This window comes from Sprattus sprattus (assembly GCF_963457725.1).
Source record: "Sprattus sprattus genome assembly, chromosome: 13".
In the NCBI taxonomy this organism is placed as follows: Eukaryota; Metazoa; Chordata; class Actinopteri; order Clupeiformes; family Clupeidae; genus Sprattus; species Sprattus sprattus.
Genome location: NC_137911.1, coordinates 3,489,103 through 3,508,964, shown reverse-complemented (window position 1 = coordinate 3,508,964; position 19,862 = coordinate 3,489,103).

Sequence of the window (19,862 nt, the reverse complement as noted above, 5' to 3'; positions counted from 1 at the left end):
AACCTTCTTCTCTTAGTAGCGGTTGCTAAGGTATGATTGGACAAGGGCCGTTCTAGGGAGGAGTTTCGTGATCGGTCAATTGTGTTGTTCACTGTAGTATTTATTTAGTGGCATTTAAAAAAAAAAATATATTATTTCAGCTATTTCAGTTTTTAGTCTTAGCCTTAGTTTTCATTAACTATAATATCCCTGGTTTAGATCAGGGTGATATACTAGCATGGCGTTTATTAGTTTACCCCTCCTTAGAAGTTATATTAACGATAAATACATCGATATCAAGCAGTTATCAACAAAATAAGCTAATGTTAAAATTATAAAGTAGTTATAACTCATATAATTTATAATTCAACATATCTTTACATTAATAAATAATTCCTCAAACCACCCTTTAAGAATTTAAGGTCAGATTTTTGTAATTATTAGGGGTGTAAATCTCTCATGACAAAATCGATTCGATTCGTATCTCGATACATGGGCACGATATGATACAAGAAAAGATGCATGTTGATAAAAAAAAAACGATTCAGTACGATTCGAACCGATGCGATTCGATTCGATGCACTTCAATTATAACACTAAGTTTTGAGGAAACAATGAACCTCATTCTCGAACAGTATCATTCTCGAAGAGTGTCTTATTAAATATCTTCATACCAACCTCAGAAAAGATCTTCGCTGGATTCATGAACGCCTGGAAATGTGTTCTTAATTAAACGCGCTTTCTCATGCACCTTGCACCTGAACTTGCATACAGAAACCCCCGCCAGCTCTTTATAAGGGCATGCTATTGCAACGTGTGCACACTCAACATGCAACGCAAAAGCAACTTCAGAGACTGATCAAAATCATTTCAAAGCAAGCACCAGCATTTCCGATGTCCGGGGAAAGAAATGAAAAGTCCCCCAAACACAATCGGAATTTGAGAATAACCCTAATATTTAGGGCTATAAAGCAACATGCACTGCGGTTATTAAACAACACGTATGCTGCATTTTAAATAAAGCGCAAACCATAGGTTATAAACAAGGAGCGAACTGTGTGAGAAGGATCTAACATAGCCAAGCAGACCAGCCTTAAAAGCTTTTTCAGAGGACAAACGCAACTGATGAGGGTGAACTGTCTGATTAGGGATGAACCTGTCATACCTGAAGCCCTAGATGTTTGCCCAGCTCCACCAGAGAAATGTTCACAGTGTCGGGCTGTTGAAGGTAACAATACAATGTTCTGTTCGCACTGTGAAAAGGCATGACGACCCAACGGTTTCACTTTGACCGGCAATATTTTTTTCCAGTGGAACCTCTGAAACTCAGACCTAATTTTACCAGGGCAGAGGTGGAGGTACTGTTGCAGAATGTAGATGTGTCCATTCTGTTCCACTATGACTATATCCACGCGATTGAGTTTAGTGCTTATTTATTTATTCACTACCATTTCCAGTGTTCATATAGTGCTTTTATTTATGTTAAGACATCACGATGGCTAGGTCTCGGAATCATGACTATAAATGTTAAACATAATTGTTAATGATACAAATATTCTCCTAATTATGTAAGGGATAATGTATAGAACGCAGGTCCTTATCGGAAAATAAGTCCCGACAGGGTGAACCGGACACCGACGCGAAGCGGAGGTGTCTTGCTTCGCCCTGAAGGGACTTATTTTCCGATAAGGACCTGCGTTCTATACATTATCCCGCTTATTATACGGTTACTTGCCACAACAAAACAAAAAAACAAATACACTTAACACAGTGTGTCTTTTTACAATGTATTTGTTACTATACGTAGTGTTAAAAAGCAGAGAAATAGTTCGCCAAAGACGTTGAACTTCAAAGACGTTGAACATTCTTTAGAACACAGCTGCTCAACCGTCTGCTGAAACTCCATTGATAAGTTAGTGTGGAATACTTGGGGAATGATACGAAAGACCTATATCAGAGGCACAAAACCCGTTGCCATCACAGCGGTCATTATATGCAGGTCATTATATGAAAATAAGTACCTGCGAACGTTGGGGATGGCCCATTCAAATCAACGGGGCTTTTTGGAACGTTCTGAAGAGCCGTATAATAATATTTTATAATTATTTAAAGAAGCATTCCGGATCACTTGCTATTCGCTAACGATATGCTAGCGGCTAAAACTAATGAAATCTCTTGAAATGTGCTGACTTTTACATTATGACAAACTAGTTACTCAACAACTGTCCTAACACAGTCAAACATCAAGCAAGTGCAACACAAGACAAAGTAAGACGGCAAATAAGCTACTTACTAGTTCGGCAGTAGAAAGCCAGGCTGCGTTAGGCAATCCTACATTTAGCAGTTATATGCCTATGGACCCTGGTATGGCACGGAGGTGATTCTCCTCATTAAAAGTCATTGTAGCGCCCCAATTTTTTAAGCTGTTATTTTAAGCTAAAACTGCTTATCCTAACCCTAATCCTGAAGTATAATTGTTGCATTACTCAGCTGAAAAAACCATGCTAGATGAACACTATGGGATCTCACAACAATGAACTCTGTGAATTCAGTCTCCCTGCTGAAAGTACCATCTGTGGCCTCATAAAAAAGTGCAACTCCTCAACTTGTCAGCTGGACCCTCTTCCAACAAACCTGGTTAAGAGCTGCCTGTCATCCATTGCTCCGTTGATTACATCAGTACTCACCACCTCTCTCCTCTCTGGCACTGTACCATCATCATTTAAAACTGCTATTGTCAGACCAATGCTGAAAAAACCTGTACTGGACTCTGACAACTTCAACAACTACAGGCCTATTTCCAACTTGCCTTTTCTCTCCAAAGTTCTTGAGAAGATAGTGGCAACTCAACTCCAGGATCACCTGAAGGCCAATTATCTGTTTGAGCCATTCCAATCTGGATTCCGTCCTATGCATAGTACTGAAACGGCCATGATCAAGATTACTAATGATCTCCTCTGTGCAGCTGATGATGGACTTATCTCCATTCTGATTCTCCTTGATCTCAGTGCAGCCTTCGATACTATCTCATCTTGTCTGGAATCCCAAATAAGCTACTCCACCGGCTCCAACTCATCCAGAATTCTGCAGCAAGGATTGTAACACGCTCTAAATCCATCAGCCATGGTACACCATTGCTTATGCAACTGCACTGGCTTTCAGTAGCCTACCGAATTAACTTTAAAGTCCTGCTCCTGGCCTACAAGTCCCTACACAACAGTACCCCCACCTACCTCTCTGACCTCCTGGAATCTTACACTCCTGCCCGCTCACTGAGATCCTCCTCAGCAGGCCTACTGCATGTCCCTAAGGCGAACCTCAGCACCCTGGGAGAGAGGGCTTTCAGCTACATCGCCCCCAAGTTGCGGAATTCACTGCCAGACTACATCAGACACTGTGACTCAATTACTAAAAGGTCTATATCCCTCGTCCGGGATATTTTTATTTTTGAGTTTTCGTCTTAGAGACATAAAAAGAACAACCACGGAAACATTGAACCCTTTTCTAATATTATTGCTGAGGTCTTCTAGAATAGAATCATATATTCCATTTGTGCATCAATGTTTTTAGTTAAGCAAAATGTACAAAAACATCAAGGCATGTCAGACAACTTAGAAAAGTCTAAAAGGCCTTGGACCTTAGAGTGTTAAAAGCAGACTAATTTCTTCTCACCCTCCATACTCTTTGGTACTTCAGGCTCAATTCTGTGGCGGTCCCAAAATCAAAAGATGTAGCTTATGTAGCTTTTCGCTTTTGCAAGCAATTTATTCATCTTGTTTCATTTGCAATCCATTTATAATGTAGTTTTTCTGTTTGATGTAATACATTTTTAGCTCATTTAACTTTTAAATTAAGTAAAGCACTTTTATGTCCACTGCATGACAAGTGCTGTATAAAAAAAGTTTTAATCTGGACAATTGGCACAAGTCATTGCCTCCTATCCATTTATGAGATCTGTTTATGAAAATAGAATTAGCAAATCAGGGCAACACTGGGTCTTTTTAATAATGGTTTTCTTTCATGTCTGCATACTCAAAAACACCGTCCAACAGTGCAGGTCTGTGTTAGTAAGACCACTCTCAGTTTACAGCCTAATCCCAGCTCATGGGCACGCTGGTCAAATGTACCTACTCGCCTCTTTAAGGCAAGTGTCCTGGACATTTATTAATTAATTAATTACACTTCAAAATTGAATTAATTCCAAAGTCACACTTGATCACATTCTGTGCATTCAGTGAAAGCTGGGATTAATGGATTCATTATGGGTTTACAGTAAGTGGTCAAAGCTAATATTTAATTAGCACATAAACAAAAAATGGTGGTTTGGTATCTAATCATGGCCAATGGAGCAAAAATGGTCTCCACAACATGGCATCGAGGGGATATCCTACCACAAAAATGTTCAATAAGGAACAGTAATTAGCAAAGTACAAGTAGCGTAACATTGGGTGATTGCATAGATCTCCAGTGCCTTTCATGCCTATGGATCTGGTGTCAAGGTGAGAAGCCATGAGAGGTAAAGCAAGTGGAATTGTGGCTACAACCGTTACATTGCAGGTCATGAAATTACTGAAATGACTGTTCTCTGTTTTTTCTGGTCAGTTGGCAGCTAAACCACAAGTAGTAGTGTAACCCCACATGCTGGAACTCCACAAATCTGCTTTTTGTTTCCTCTGATGACTAAATATTCCATTGGAAATTGACACGTCAACATTTTTGACCAGACGAAAGGCTATTACAAACCCCCTTATGGGTAGATAATCCACTTCTAAATATACTCGAGGTATATAATGAAATGGCAGCTGCCTGTTATGACCATGAAATGAGAGCATCTAATGCCCACCCCTCCCCCATGATGTAGTCCTTGATTATAATCCATTAAACGTTTTTGAATTCAGTAAATGTCTCGTGTTAATCGAGATGTCCATCTAGTGTGTGTGCTGAAAAAGCTCCAGGCTCCACAGTCCTGGCATTGTACATGTCATTTGTCCAACACATAATTTCTCATCATTTCGCATTAGACACTCATCAATGTGGGACAAAAACATCTTCCTTGCCTCTTGAGAGGATGTTAGCAGGCAAATTAATACTCAGACTTTTTAGGACTGGCTAGCTGATGGATCCTATAACACTGCACCTAATCATTTGTCAGAACACTTTGGCTTGATAACATTGCAGACAGCTGCAGGACTTCTGCTGTCTCCATTCTAGAGGCAAACATTTCAAGAGAAACTGAGACCACATCAGCCTGTCATACACATTAGTCAGCCAGCAGTCCAGTCCAGTCCATAGTGGAAGAAGTATACATTAAAACATTTTGACAAGAAAATAGAGTTTTACATGATCAACATAGCCTATTCAAATTACCAAGACTCTCTCTGGATGGAAATGCAGATAGAGACTCCATCCCATATAATAACAACCTTGGCCCTCTCAGGCTAGATTCACACCATATCTAAACAGAGTGTATGACTGTGCAGAATGTCTAATCTTAGAAATCTTTGAATCTTGACTCTTACTGGAAATGTTGTCACATGACCAAAGATGAAGCCTACAAAATTTAAAAGCTGAAACACAAAGCATTTATTGCATTTGCAAGTCAACTCCATTTTAAACCTCGGTGCAGTAGGAAGTCGTAGGCCACGCCACTTTTACTCCCCATGGGTGTGGTTTGCATGTATTGTATGGCTTGACAGACAGCTAGACGAAACTGCACCATTTGCATCTGACTGATCCTTATGCTTCTTTGTCACTACATTGTCTTCTATCTCAACCTCACCTACCTATTATTCTGCAGAATCCTACAAATCTGTTTTGAGATGGGAAATTATAGTGTGGGGACATGATTAAGCTTTTTATATAAGAAACAGAACTGCATGTTTGAAAAAGGAGGGAAAATACACTTTCAAACAACTATTCAAGCTAGGTAAGACTCTAGAGCTATGTTTAACTATGTTTTACAGCATTTATCGCTGGTTTAAGAGGCCTTTTGGAAATAAAAATATATTTAGTTTTTTATGTTTCTTGAAGCATATTCTCCTTTTATTAATGCTGTACTTTTCTATACTTCTGTCTAAAAGCACACTTCATTTGTCCAACAGTGGACATTCAACAGGGAAGACCTGAAAGAAATGAACACTGATACAATCATAAGGCAGGTGTGGAATCCTCCAAACTAAAGGGCTTTATGTAATGGATCAGACTGCAGAAGCAGCAGGTCACTAAGAGCGGCAAAACATAAAGGCCCAAATAAGCCTGTGTAAACATCCAAGATAGGCATTATTAAAGTATACATTGAATATAGCTCATATGCTAACATTAAGCCTCACTTTTAATTGTGACATTTTCTTACAAATATTATACTGACCATTGAAGAAGGATTTCAGTGAACATAAAAAAACTGTAATCACAGCAACTACCTTTGACATGCTTTTATATGAACAAGATGGAATGGGTAACCCTAAGTTGGGATTCGTTGTCCCTTGTGGAAATGGATAGCACATCCATGCAGTAGCTTAGTTTAAAATGCAAAATGTGGACATTATCTGGCAGTGAGATTCATGGGCATCCATCACGCTATGCTAATGCTGCCCACTGGTTAAGATATTCTAATATAAGCCACCCTGGAGATGTAGAGGAATTAACACAAACACAGAAAGGGAAGGTAGGGAGCATGGGGTCAGGAGATATTAGGGGAAGGGGAGTGATGGGAGAAATCTGCCATACATAGTCATATTGATTCTTCTTAAAACCACCAACATACAGACAATCACTCATGTCAATTTACCAAAGCTCCAGAAAGTCTTCAAAAGTACATGTGTCTGTACAATATACAGACACACACACACACTCTCTTGCTTAGAGATAATGACCATGCCTTTGTACTTTAATTGTATGTTGAGCATCTATGGTCAAATTCAACACTCTTTAATTACACATTAAGGGATATGGGATACTGGGAAAAGTAGTATAACATCCTTACGGTATGAGGTTGTTTTCCCTAACTTCTATGTGGGAATGGATAGATAAGGATGGTATTGTCGCTATGTGAGACAGCTCACCAGCTTGTTGGTAAGAGTATTTCCTGGTTTTCTAGTGCTACTACTGGGGATGGAATTATTATTGTTACATTAATGTGACATTAATTGCTTTTACTTTTTCACTCCATTAACTGAGCTCTATCTCTTTGGGAGCCAGTCCAGATGGTTTATCACTCCGTAGCTGTTTCTCACACCATTAATGGGCGAAGACACAGGACTATAAAGTAATTGTGCAGCAGTGTTCGGAAATGTTCATTGTGCTAATTGAAAAGTAATTGTGGAGGTATAGTGTGACTGTCACGTCGTAAAGCTCTTGTCAGTAGGGGAGAAGGGGGACTTTTCACCATTCTCTGTAAAATGCCAGCAATCCAACTGTTTGTTCACTTATTTCAACATAGTGTTGTGTTTAAGAAGTCTATATTAACAGAATTTTGGAGCTTTTCATATATACTTATAATAGTTAATGTTGTGCACCAAGTAGATGAAATTATTCAGTTTTTAACATTTTAACCACACGATGTTGCCAAATATTACATTAAAATGGCTTTTGTATGTGTAAGATGACAAGCTATCAACTTTATGATTGCACTGTCAACAGTAACATGATTGATTTCTCATGAACTTTTTGATGATATTATATGATATTTGCTAGACAGAGTAGTAAATCACTTAATTGAGTTCATAGAATACTGTGCAACTATCAACTAAGCAATGAATCATTGGCATTTTTCTGCAATGATTTATTTGTATGGAGATTTTATACAACAGTGCTTAAAACCTGGTGGTGGTAATATATAGTATACATTTCACCAGAAACTCTCTCCATAAAAGTGTATTCAGATAGATGGGAGTTTAATGATTGATAAATTATGGGAGATAATATAGTATCTGGCAGTCAGTAGTTAATGTGGCCTAAATAGCCAAGGGAAGTGATGGTAGTCAAGATTATTTAGTTTGCAGTGCCTCTGTGGTGGAATGACATACCTAGTGCTGTCCATTCGAGCAGCAGCCTGGGTATTATTATTCTTTATTTCAGACACCAAGTTCCATATAAAGTAACAGACATACAATTATAATAAATAAATACAAATAGAAATAGAGAAAAACAAAAAGATACAACACACATAATACAGTGCATTAAAAAGTATGAAGACATTTGTGCCAATGTCGTCTTAAGTTTGAGGTAAAGCGATAACAGCTCTTTAGAGGGTTGACCAGAGCCTCTACTATGCAGTTCTCAGACTTGTCCAGTCGACACATGAAACCATACATCAGTTTTCTCAAGAGCGCCTCACAAGTTGGTACGTGCTTAGAAACAAACAACTGACTAGCACTATGCCACCTAGGCACATGAAGCAGCAATCTTAAAGCATCTTTGTAAGCTACTTTCATTCACTCCTTTTCCTGTAATTAGACCACAAATGAGCAGTGTACATTGGTGTTATGTAGGTTCTAAACAGGGAACATTTAACCGAATCTGAGCACATAGAAAACTTTCTTAATAACATATTGGCCTGAGAATATATTTTGCAGCGCTCTACACCAACAACTGCACCTCCAGCCACCCCTCTGTCAAACTCATAAAATTTGCGGATGACACCACCCTCATTGGATTAATCTCAAGTGGGGATGAGGCCGCCTACAGAAGTGAAGTCGACAGCCTGGCTTTCTGGTGCAGCCAGAACCACCTGGAGCTGAACGCTTTAAAAACTGTAGAGATGGTAGCAGATTTCAGGAGGAGCCCAGCCCCAACCATCCCCCTCATCATGTTTGACTCCCCAGTTAACATGGTGGAGTCTTTCAGATTCCTGGGAACAGTCATGGCACAAGACCTAAGGTGGGCGGAGAACATCACCTCCAAAATCAAGAAGGCCCAGCAGAGGATGTTCTTCCTTCGACAGCTAAAAAGATTCAACATGCCGAAGAAAGTGATGGTGGAATTCTACACAGCCATCATTGAATCCATCCTCACCTCTTCAATAACCATCTGGTTCGCTGCCTCTACTGCAAAGGATAAAAGCCGACTGCAGCGGATCATTCGGTCTGCCGAGAAGGTCATCGGCTGCGACCTGCCGTCTCTTCTAGACCTGTTTCACTTAAGGACCAGCAAGAGAGCAGGGAAGATCATCGATGATCCTTCTCATCCCGGTCACCACCTATTTCTGTGTCTCCCATCCGGCAGAAGGTTCCAGGCTATTAAGACCAAAACCTCTCGCCACCTGAACAGTTTTTTCCCCACGGCAGTTGGACTCACAAACAAGCCCCCTGCATCACACTGACTCTGGGTTTACGTACTCAAACTAACTTGCCCTTCTATGCCCAATTATTTATTATTATATCTTAAAAAAGATATAACAGCACTGACATAATAGAGTTCGGTGGAACACCATGAACCATAATTCCAGTAAGACACATGGCTAGTAATGGACTGAGTCTATAACTGGCATTTTTTTGATGCTCTGCAGAAATGCAATCCATACCACAAGCTTTGTTGTTGTCAAGCATGTGGATGGAATCATAGATATCTACTGATCTAACTATCATGTCTGCTGAGAGACCTTTACATTCCTTATCAATTCTAACGGTGTTACTTTTAACACAATTAAATAGTTTACTGTAATGCTCTCGCCATAGATCAGCAATCTTCTCTGGACAACTAATCCCCTCGATATCAGAAGGGAGGGGAGTTCTGTTATTATTTATGATCTTGATCTCCTTCCAGAAGTCAGTAAGGTTGTTATTCTGCATCTTTCTGGCCAGCGAGTCTGCTCTCATTGGGCCTCATTCTCGACAGCAGTTGGGAAGACTTTCTGAAGGATTTCAGAAGGAACTCCACTTCGGAAACATTTAGGAAAACATTTGCATTCTCCATAGTTTTTTCTTCTGTGCTTTCTTCTGAACTTCAGACGACTTTCAGAACGCGAAATAGCAGTCGTAACTCTGCCGGAATCTTCTCAAATGCGATTCCACGGGCCATCTTGTGGTTATTTGAGGAATCGCGTTGAGGAAAGACATTTGAAAAAACTCCGTATTCCAGTAAAAGGGTTAACGGTTGAATTTGTGAGAACCCGTTGGTGATTGCGTTCACGTCAACTCTACAGACATCCTCGGACTAAAACAATTATGATAATAATAAATACGAGAATATTTGTATCATTAACAATTACGTTTAACATTTATAGTCATAATTCTACGAGGTAGTATTTATTGTTACACTAGGTCTATATGGCTCGTAGCTTGACTGTTCTCTCCCTTGTACATCACTTTGGTCAAAGGCCGCGTCTGCTAAGTGACTGAATGTGAATGACATGAACACTGCAAATGTAAGTGAATAAATAAATAAACACTTAACCCAATCTCTAAGAACTAAGGGATGAATTCATTGCAATTTATACTACTATGCGTGGCAATCGTCACCCCTATGGTGGCCATTGTAAACGACATGACTGACTGCAGTTTATACTCCTACTTGGGACCGGTCTTCACACCTATGGTGACTATTTTTCGATTTAAAAAAAAAAGTGACTACTTAAATGTGTTTTACGGACTTCGGACGTTCAACGTAATACAATATCTCCACCTTATTAATGAACACCTGTTACGAGGTGGATTCGGGAGATTGCGACAGCACACGTTTCTAAAATTGCGTCTCCTAATAAGGAGCTGGCAGGGCGTGTATGTATGCAAATCCACTTTCACGAGAACGCGCATCAATCTGAGAAACTAATCGGAAGGAACCCAGCTGAGAAGACTTCGGCTGCTTATGAACACATTTTCAAGCGTGCGGGAATGCAGCGGAAGTGTTTCTCTTACGTTGTTTTTGCGAAGTTGTGTAAGAAACATTTCTGAAGAATTACAGAAAAAGGTCGAGAATGAGGCCCATTGGACAATCAGTCTCTTAGCAGACGCGGCCTTTGTCCAAAGTGAGAGAACAGTCAAGCTACGAGCCATATAGACCTAGTGTAACAATAAACACTACCTCGTATAATTATGACTATAAATGTGAAACGTAATTGTTAATGATACAAATATTCTCGTATTTATTATTATCATAATTATTTTAATCCGAGGATGTCTGTAGAGTTGACATGAACGCAATCACCAACGGGTTCTCACAAATTCGCCCGTTAACCCTTTTACTGTAATATGGAGTTTTTTCAAATGTCATTCCTCAATGCGATTCCTCAAATAACCACAAGATGGCCCGTGGAACCCCATTTGAGAAGATTCCGGTAGAGTTACGACTGCTATTTCGAGTTCTGAAAGTTGTCTGAAGTTCAGAAGAAAGCACAGAAGAAAAAAATAACGAGAATGCAAATGTTTTCATAAATGTTTCCGAAGTGGAGTTCCTTCTGAAATCCTTCGGAAAGTCTTCCCAACTGCTGTCGAGAATGAGGCCCATTGTGTTTTCATTTTTCTTAATAAAACGAAGTGCATATTTCAAACTAGCATTTGTGAGTTTTTTGTTTTCAAGCAACACTCCCTGTCTGGGTCTGCCTGCCTCTGACCAGAGTCTAAAGGCCTCTCGAGCAGCAGCATGTTGCTCAGACACAAATTCATTCCAGCCAGGCCGTATGTTAGGGACCTTTCTCTTGTAATTAAAGCTGCATTAAGGATTAATAGCTATTCGCTAAAGGTATGCTAGCAGCTAAAACTAACGAAATCTCTTGAAATGTGCTGACTTTGACATTATGACAAACTAATAACTCAACGACTGTCCTTACACAGTCAAACATCAATCATGTGCAACACAAGACTAAGCAATTGAAAATCCATAAGGATTGAACCAAAGCTGACTGGAGGTCCCTAAGTTCGTCTTCTCTGATGAGTCCAATTTCACAGTAGGTGCAAGACTCTGTGGCTTGTAGGCCTCTCCAGGTCTCAGTCTAACCATCAGACGACCATGTGTTGGGCAAAGCTGAAAATTGGACTCATCAGAGAAGACGAACTAGGAGACCCTCCAGTCGGCTTTGGTTCAATCCTTATGGTCTTTTACAAACCTCAGCCAGGCAAAGTACAACGTTGTCCCAGAAGAAAAACTTGCTTCCTTTTGCTCTGACAATGTTCCCCAACTCTGAGAAGTGTTTTTTCCAGCAGGGCAATGCTCCATGCCACACAGCCAGGCCAGTAAAGGTGTGGATGGAGTATCACCAGATCAGGACCCTGTCATTGCCAGCCCAATTTCGAGACCTGAATCCCATTAAAAAAACTCTGAAATGTGATCAAGAGGAAGATGGATGGTCACAAGCCATGAAAAGAAGCCGAGCTGCTTGAATTCTTGCGCCAGGAGTAGCATAAAGTCACCCGACGGTAATGTGAAAGATTGGTGGAGAGCATGCCAAGACACATGAAAGTTGTGATTTTAAATCAAGGTTATTCCACCAAATATTGATTTCTGAACTCTTCCTAAGTTAAAGCATTAGTATTGTGTAGTTTAAAAATGAATATGAGCTTGTTTTCTTTGCATTATTCGAGATCTGAAGACACTGCATCTTTTTTGCTATTTTGACCAATTGTCATTTTTCTGCAAATAAATTATCTAAATGACAATATTTTTATTTGAAATTTGGTAGGAATGTTGCCAGTAGGTTATAGAATAAAACTAAAATGTACATTTTACTTTAACACATACCAATAAATAGTAAAACCAGAGAAACTGATAATTTTGAAGTGGTCTCTTAATTTTTTCCGCGGCTGTATCTCTATATTTTCCAGTGAGTCATGAGCATCGGCTGTTGTCACAATATGGTCTAGCCAGGAAGTTGTGTGCCAAGCTTCACTTACATAGGTAAAACTTGTATCAGGCAAAAAAAACTTTACTTGATATAATTAATTTAGTTCCAGTACAGAACTGCTGCAGATGTTTTGCGAATAAAGATTTATGTGACATGTCAGCATTAAAATCACCCATGACATAGACACAAGATGAGCTGTTGTCCTCTATGAAGGACTGAATAAAAGCCAACCTGTTCAGAAATTCATCCTCATGGTCATAGGATTCATATGGTGTGCACACATTTAAAATAGTAAATTTCTTTTCATTATGATTAAACTCCAACCCAATAGCCCAGTCAACATTAAGATGCACCACCTTCACCATTGGGTCATATTTTTTGTTCCAAAGTATAGCTACGCCACCAGCTATCCTCTCACGAACCATTCTCATGCTGAGATCGGTAGTGGACTCTCCAGCACCATGAAAGTTTTTGTGTAGGGTGTTCAATTTGTCTAGATCTTGCTTGGCCATCCAGGTTTCTTGGAGGCAGACAATGTCACTCTCGTCCAGCAATGTGTCCACCACCAAACGTCTTGATCTATCAGCAGCAGTATGTCCTACTCGGAGGCCACGGTATGTTTAAAACTCACCTTTTTAAACAGCATTTGTCTAATTAGTTAATTTGTATGAGGCAAACTTTGGAAATAATAGAATAGTTTTGGTGTTATTATGTTATGCAAATATAATGACAATAAAGGCTTTTCTATTCTATTCTAGTATAGTTTTATCAAATTAAATGCATTATGCTTATTTTTTAATTTTGTCATTGCTGTTTTTACTCTATTTGTAGGTTTTGTAAGTTGCTTTGGACAAAAGTGTCTGCTAAATACCCTAACTCCCTATCTACAATAAGGAAGCAAATAACCAGCCAATCCAGTCAGTCATTTGGACATGATCATCATATATTATGTTGTTTTCATTCAGAATGAATAGTTCAGTGTTAACACGGGCAAATGCCCTAAATATCTGGGGTTCTATGCAACAGACTTTTCATTCATTTAGTCCAACCTGTTTGAATGTGTTGTCGGTTGTTGCACAATAACATTCAATAGTGCACCTCTACTTGGATCTGTGCTGGGTGCTGCTCCCACCTCCTCCATTCAGCATTCTGTGCCAAAAAGAATGGAGGCAAACACAGAGATCCCAGGTTCCATCAGGAACAACTGTCTCCAAAACATTAGGGCTTTGAAAGCGAGGCAAGTCGGAGGCCCTTCTGTCGACAGCGGCGGTATAAAAGACTCTCAGGCCAGCGCAGAAGCAATGTCGCAGAGGACCCAGACCATGTTGTGGAAATCCCATATTACCAGCGACGACAACATGGCTGGTCGCAGCGTTCAAGTGGCCTACCCATTGGTTAGTGATGCGGAAGCAGCAGCAGATAGCAGATGTTGTCCTGTCGCAGCATCCCTGGTCTCTGTTGCAAGGAAGATGCTGTGCAATGGTACCATCTGGGCTGGCCAGGAAATCACTAATGGGCTCTGTCCTCGGCCCTCAAAGCAACAGCAGCTGTGCTCAGTGGCTCGGTGATCTCTCCCTCCATTCCTCTAGGGGACGCTAACCACACTTCTGACATCAATAACAGTTACACGCACTAACACTAGACACAAAAGGGAAGGCATACTGACATTATTTCAAAAGTGCACCGCGAACACATGTGTTGAACACGGAAGCCCCTTGCACGCTACAATACTGATATAGATATTAGCAGTGTATTCTAATTATTCCATTGAAGGGATAGCTTTCTTTTTAGATAGGGAAACAATGGGCCTCGAAAGATGGGTGCACCAGGAAAATTCCTGAACTTTCCAACAGCACATACATAATCACAGTAGAAGAATAAATATGCACATGTATTATTGTTTTCATTGTTTTCAAATGCACAAGCAAATTAGCTTTGTCTATTCAAAATGTATATTAAAAAAAAGACAAAAGACACCCAAAGCCACGTATAGTTTTGTGTTATTCTTAATAAAAGATGAAATTAGGCAGCCAATTAGTAAATATGCATTGCATTGAAATACATAGAGGAATTTGGGAAGAATGTTCATTGTATTAGTAATTTCATTCTTCCAGCTGCATAATGGCTCATCAATTGAGATTCTGTCAAGTATGTTGTAAAAGTGGAGTAAAATTAGCAAATGTAACAATTTAGAGTAACATTGATGTGTGGAATAGATGAGGGTCACACACAAAGAGTGAACACCATCTTCATACAGTGAGCTTTTGTGTTCCATATTGGCTCTCCCAAGGCACACACTGACAAATGGAGATTGCTAAAGTTTCCATTACTAAAGCAAACAGCAGTTGAGACAGTGGGCATCCCGGTGTTACAGGCCATAGTATACCCCCGGCCCGGACTATACCTGGGGTTAAAGGGGCCTAGGCTAGATTATACCCCGGGGTTTAAATTGGCTAAGGCCAATTCATACCCCCTCGGGCCAGATTAAACCCCAATGATATCAGTAGTGTTTAGTGATATACATAAGAATTACTTCATTTTTCAAAATTGTATTGGGGGTTCAGCTTCGTCAGGTAAGTTAAGTGAGAAAGCTAACTGACTTAAATCTTAAAACTCTAAAACATAGACTCTAAAACATAGACTTTAAAACTGAAAAAATATTAGACTTCCACAAAGATCGAAGATTACTACGTCCTGAAACTTCCACTTCTAAGACTAGAAAGGCCTTGCATAAATATAAATGTTTAAAGTTAAACACTGATAACATCAAAACATCCACAAAGATCAAAGATTACTACAACACTTCACATAACGACATCTCATTACATAATCATTGACCAGTTACTATCTTATTTACCGTAGCATAAATTACAGGGTTGTGCGCTTTCAGGTGCCTCTCGAGGTTTGTTGTGTTCTTCAAACCTATTTTTGAAGCCACACAGTTTATCTCCCATTATTGCAGTGCGTTGTGCGTTATTTTCTGTCAAGTTATAATAAAAGTGTCCATATATCTCTTCTTTTCTTCCAGTACCAGAGTGCTTGATCCTTAGCCATCATCTAACGTTTGTTAGGACATCTCTTGCATGTCTGGGCATCTCAGGGAGTGGAGGAGGGACACAGAACCGGGCAACATTCAAACAATGATATTAAGAATGTACTGCACTAGGTGCATGCAAATTTCGAAAAAATAATGTATTACAAAAAAATAATGTATATGTATATCATACATGTATATCATGGACAAAAATGTTGGCACCCCTGCACGATAATGCACCACTACTCCCAGAAAAGTGTTGCAATTACAAATGTTTTTGTATTCACATGTTTATTTACTTAGTTTGCATTGGAAAAACACAAAACATCTGAGAAATAATGCCAAATCTGACTTTATTCCACATAAAACTCAAAAAAGGGCTGGACACAATTATTGGCACCCACAACTACAATGGTAGAACACCCTTAAAATAAAGAAATACAAATATCTGAAATAAATTGCGTCCTGTAACCATTAATGAGGTGTCTTACACCTCTCTACTGGAATTTCGGACCACTCTTCGGTCACAGGTGGGGGGCACTAGAGCCTCCACTTCACCTAAACCACTATTACTCTGAGGAGCACACCGTAACTTCACCCCAAAAAGATGGCAGACGCAGAGAGTCAGGGTTAAAAGTAATTATTTTATTAAATAGTTAAAAAGAGAAAAGTCTTTGATGTCAGGGCACTTCGTGAAGCTTTGGCAGAGGGGGGGGGGGGGGGGGGGGGGGCGGCAAGGGAAGTGGGGAGAAGAGCAGTGCGGGCTTAGTCCAGGGTAGCACAGCCGTTGTTGCAATTCCTACAGGTGGTCGGGGCAATTGATGGTAGCCGCTCGCCTCGTCTCCTCCAGTAGGGGATCCTGGGCTGTGAGAAGCTAACCGGAGAAAGTTATTTGATGTCAAACATGTTCTACACTCCCAGTTAGCAGGGCACGGATGTAGCATACACAGATCATGGGTAAAGCCTGGAACTGTCGTGGGAGGCCACACTAACAACAGTGCAGTCAATTAGTGCAAACACTTCGACACACCACTCTAGGGGAACACGGCACACAACGTCACTTCAGCAATGGCACTTTCAGGTGTAAACAATGTCACAGCAAATAGTCAGTCCATAGTGGCCCAACACTCATATAAATAGACAGTCCATAGCTCCACGATCCGGCGGGTAGTGCAACAATGTTGCAAAGAGAGAGTTCGTGCCACACAAATGACAGCGGTAGCGTCCTCAAAAGATGCATAACTGGCCAACCGTTAGCAGACAGTAAACCAGCGATACTTAGCAGTATTCGTAACCTTTATTCCGGGGTTCCTCTCGGTGAATGCGACTGGCGAGGGGTTGCGCTATCCAGCTTCAATCACTCCGTATGCTCTGGGTAGTAGCTTGTCTGGCTTGTCATCAGTTTGTTCGAATTCTGCTCGGGCCGCCGTCTCGCCTACGAGTCCTTGTTCCTTGGCCCTGCGTGCTCCTTCCCAATCTGCCTCCATACTGGTGGTAACCTGTTGCTTTTCAAGAGCTCACAATCAGATGGTTAATTAGACAGAAGAGTTGATGTTGGCTGCGCAGCTGAAGCTAGTTAGCCTAATCAATGGCTAAACCCAGGGTTTGTTTACATGGTAGCTTCTAGCTGGTGTTACGCTCTCAGCGCACCCCTAGGAACCCAACTCCCTGACGGTTGGTTCCTCCCCAACTGAATGTGGTCACCCCGTGACACTTCTTTTGCCAACTGCTCCAGCCCTCTGTTCCGTTTTCCCTACCTACCGTACCTACCATCCTTAGTGTGAGTATGTAGGGTGTTCCGTTTTCCGATTTCCCATTTCCGCGTCGAAAAGAAGTATACCCAAAGGACCCGTATCTGTACTCATAACGGTCAAAACGCTGAGTGTGGAAGCAGGGTACACTGTCCATTCTCAACGGCCGCCATCTTGTCAACGTAGCGGAAGAGGCGGACCCAGGCAGAGCCGCTCAGCTCGAAAAAGACGAACGCGGGGCTTGTCGCGATCGTAATTTCCACGGAGTATTAGATTTGGAGCAGCACTCACCTGCTGAGAATCTGCGTACCTAGTGAGTGTGTACTGTGTACTGCGTATAAGTATAGGTACGGTAGGTACGGTAGGTAGGGAAAATGGAACAGAGTCCCGGTCTCTCACATTTGAAGGGTGCCTTCTCCCAACTACTGATTTGAGATCATGCCCCAGTTGTGCTATGAGATTAAGATCTGAACTCATCTCGGACACTTCAGAACTCTCCAGTGCTTTGTCTTAACCATTTCTGGGTACTTTTTGAAGTGTGCTATGGGTCATTGTCCTGCTGGTAGACCCATGTCCTCTGACGGAGACCCAGCTTACTGGGCCCTACATTTCGCCCAAAAATGATTTGGTCGTCCTCAGATTTCCTGATGCTATGCACACAGTCAAGGCATCAGGTTCCAGAAGCAGCAAAGCAACCCCAAAACATCGGTCCAGCTCCACCATATTAGCCTATAGGGACCGTGTTCTTTTCTTTGAAGGCCTCATTTCCTTGTCTGTAAACTGCTTAGCCAAAACGCTCTACTTTGGTCTCATCTATCTACAGGACGTTCTCCCAGAATGATTTTGGCTTCCCCAAGAAAGTTTTGTCAAACTCAAGTCTGGCTTTTTTAGGTCTCTGTGTCAGCAGTGGGGTCCTCTGGGTCTCCTACCATAGCATCCCATTTCATTCAAATGGCGACAGATAGTGCAAGCTGACACCGTTGTACCCTTTGTCTACAGGGTAGCTTGAATTTATTTGGAAGTTGTTCTAGGTTATTTATCCACCATTCAAACAATCTTTTGTTGCATTCTGTCATCAAGTTTTCTCTTCCTTCCACATCCAGGGAGGTTAGTGACAATGCCATGGGCTGTAAACTTGTTGATGACACTGCGCACAGTGGACACAGGAACATTAAGATCTCTGGAGATGGACTTGTAGCCTTGAGATTGTCCATGCTTTTCTACAATTGTGGTTCTCAAATCCTCAGACAATTCTTTGCTCTTCTTTCTTTTCCCAATGCTCAGCGCGGTATACGCAAACACACAACACAAAGGTTGAGTCAACTTTCCTCCATTTTAACTGGTTGCAAATGTGATTTCTATATTACCAGCCTCTGTGGCTCGCCACAGGTGAGTTTACAGTTTTTCACTATTGTTACAGTTTTTCACTGTTGCTAAAACCCGTTTTTTTGTGTCTTGCAGGTTGATGCTTTGAGATTTTACTTGAAAATTGTGTGCAACAACAGAACTTTGTGTACAGTGTTTTGACAACAACGTGATGTATAATTGACATCAGTGTGTTCACAAGGAAAATCAGAGTCTAATGCAGATAAGGGAGTCTTAAGTATTTCCCACTTGGGGCGAGCGATTGATACATGACGTGAAGGTTGTGCAGATTGTGCCGAATTTTCCCTTTTTACTTCTTAGCAATAGTGAAAAACTGTAAGAAGTAAAAAGCGAAAATTCGGTCGCCCCAAGTGGGAAATACTTAAGATTCCCTTATCTACATTAGAGTCCGATTTTCCTTGTGAACACACTGATGTCAATTACACATCACGTTGTTGTCAAAACAGTGTTCACAAAGTTCTGTTGTTGCACACAATTTTCAAGTAAAATCTCAATGCATCAACCTGCAAGCCACAAATAGTCAAATCTCTAAATTTTCAGGTCTTTTGACCAATTTGCAGTGAGGACTGCACCATAAATGTGTCTTGAGCCTCTGTTTTGTTGATAAACTATTGAAAACTTTGAAAAGATCGACAACCAGAGAAGGAGAGGGGTAAGAGTGAGAGGAGGAGGAAGAGGAGGACAAGAAGGAGGAGGAGTAGGAGGTTGAAGAGTAGGAGGACAGAGAGAAGGAAGAGGAGGACAAGGAGGAGGAAGAGAATGAGGACAAGGTGAAGAAGGAGGAGGATCAGGAGAAAGAAGAAGGAGAATGGTCATCTCTAATGAGATTTGGGCCGCTGTGGTAGACCGTGTTTTCATGGTTTTTCATTAGAACCTTCAGGATGGAGAACAAGTACGAAATCTGTTTGCCTTGTGTACTGTAATACTGCATATCAAT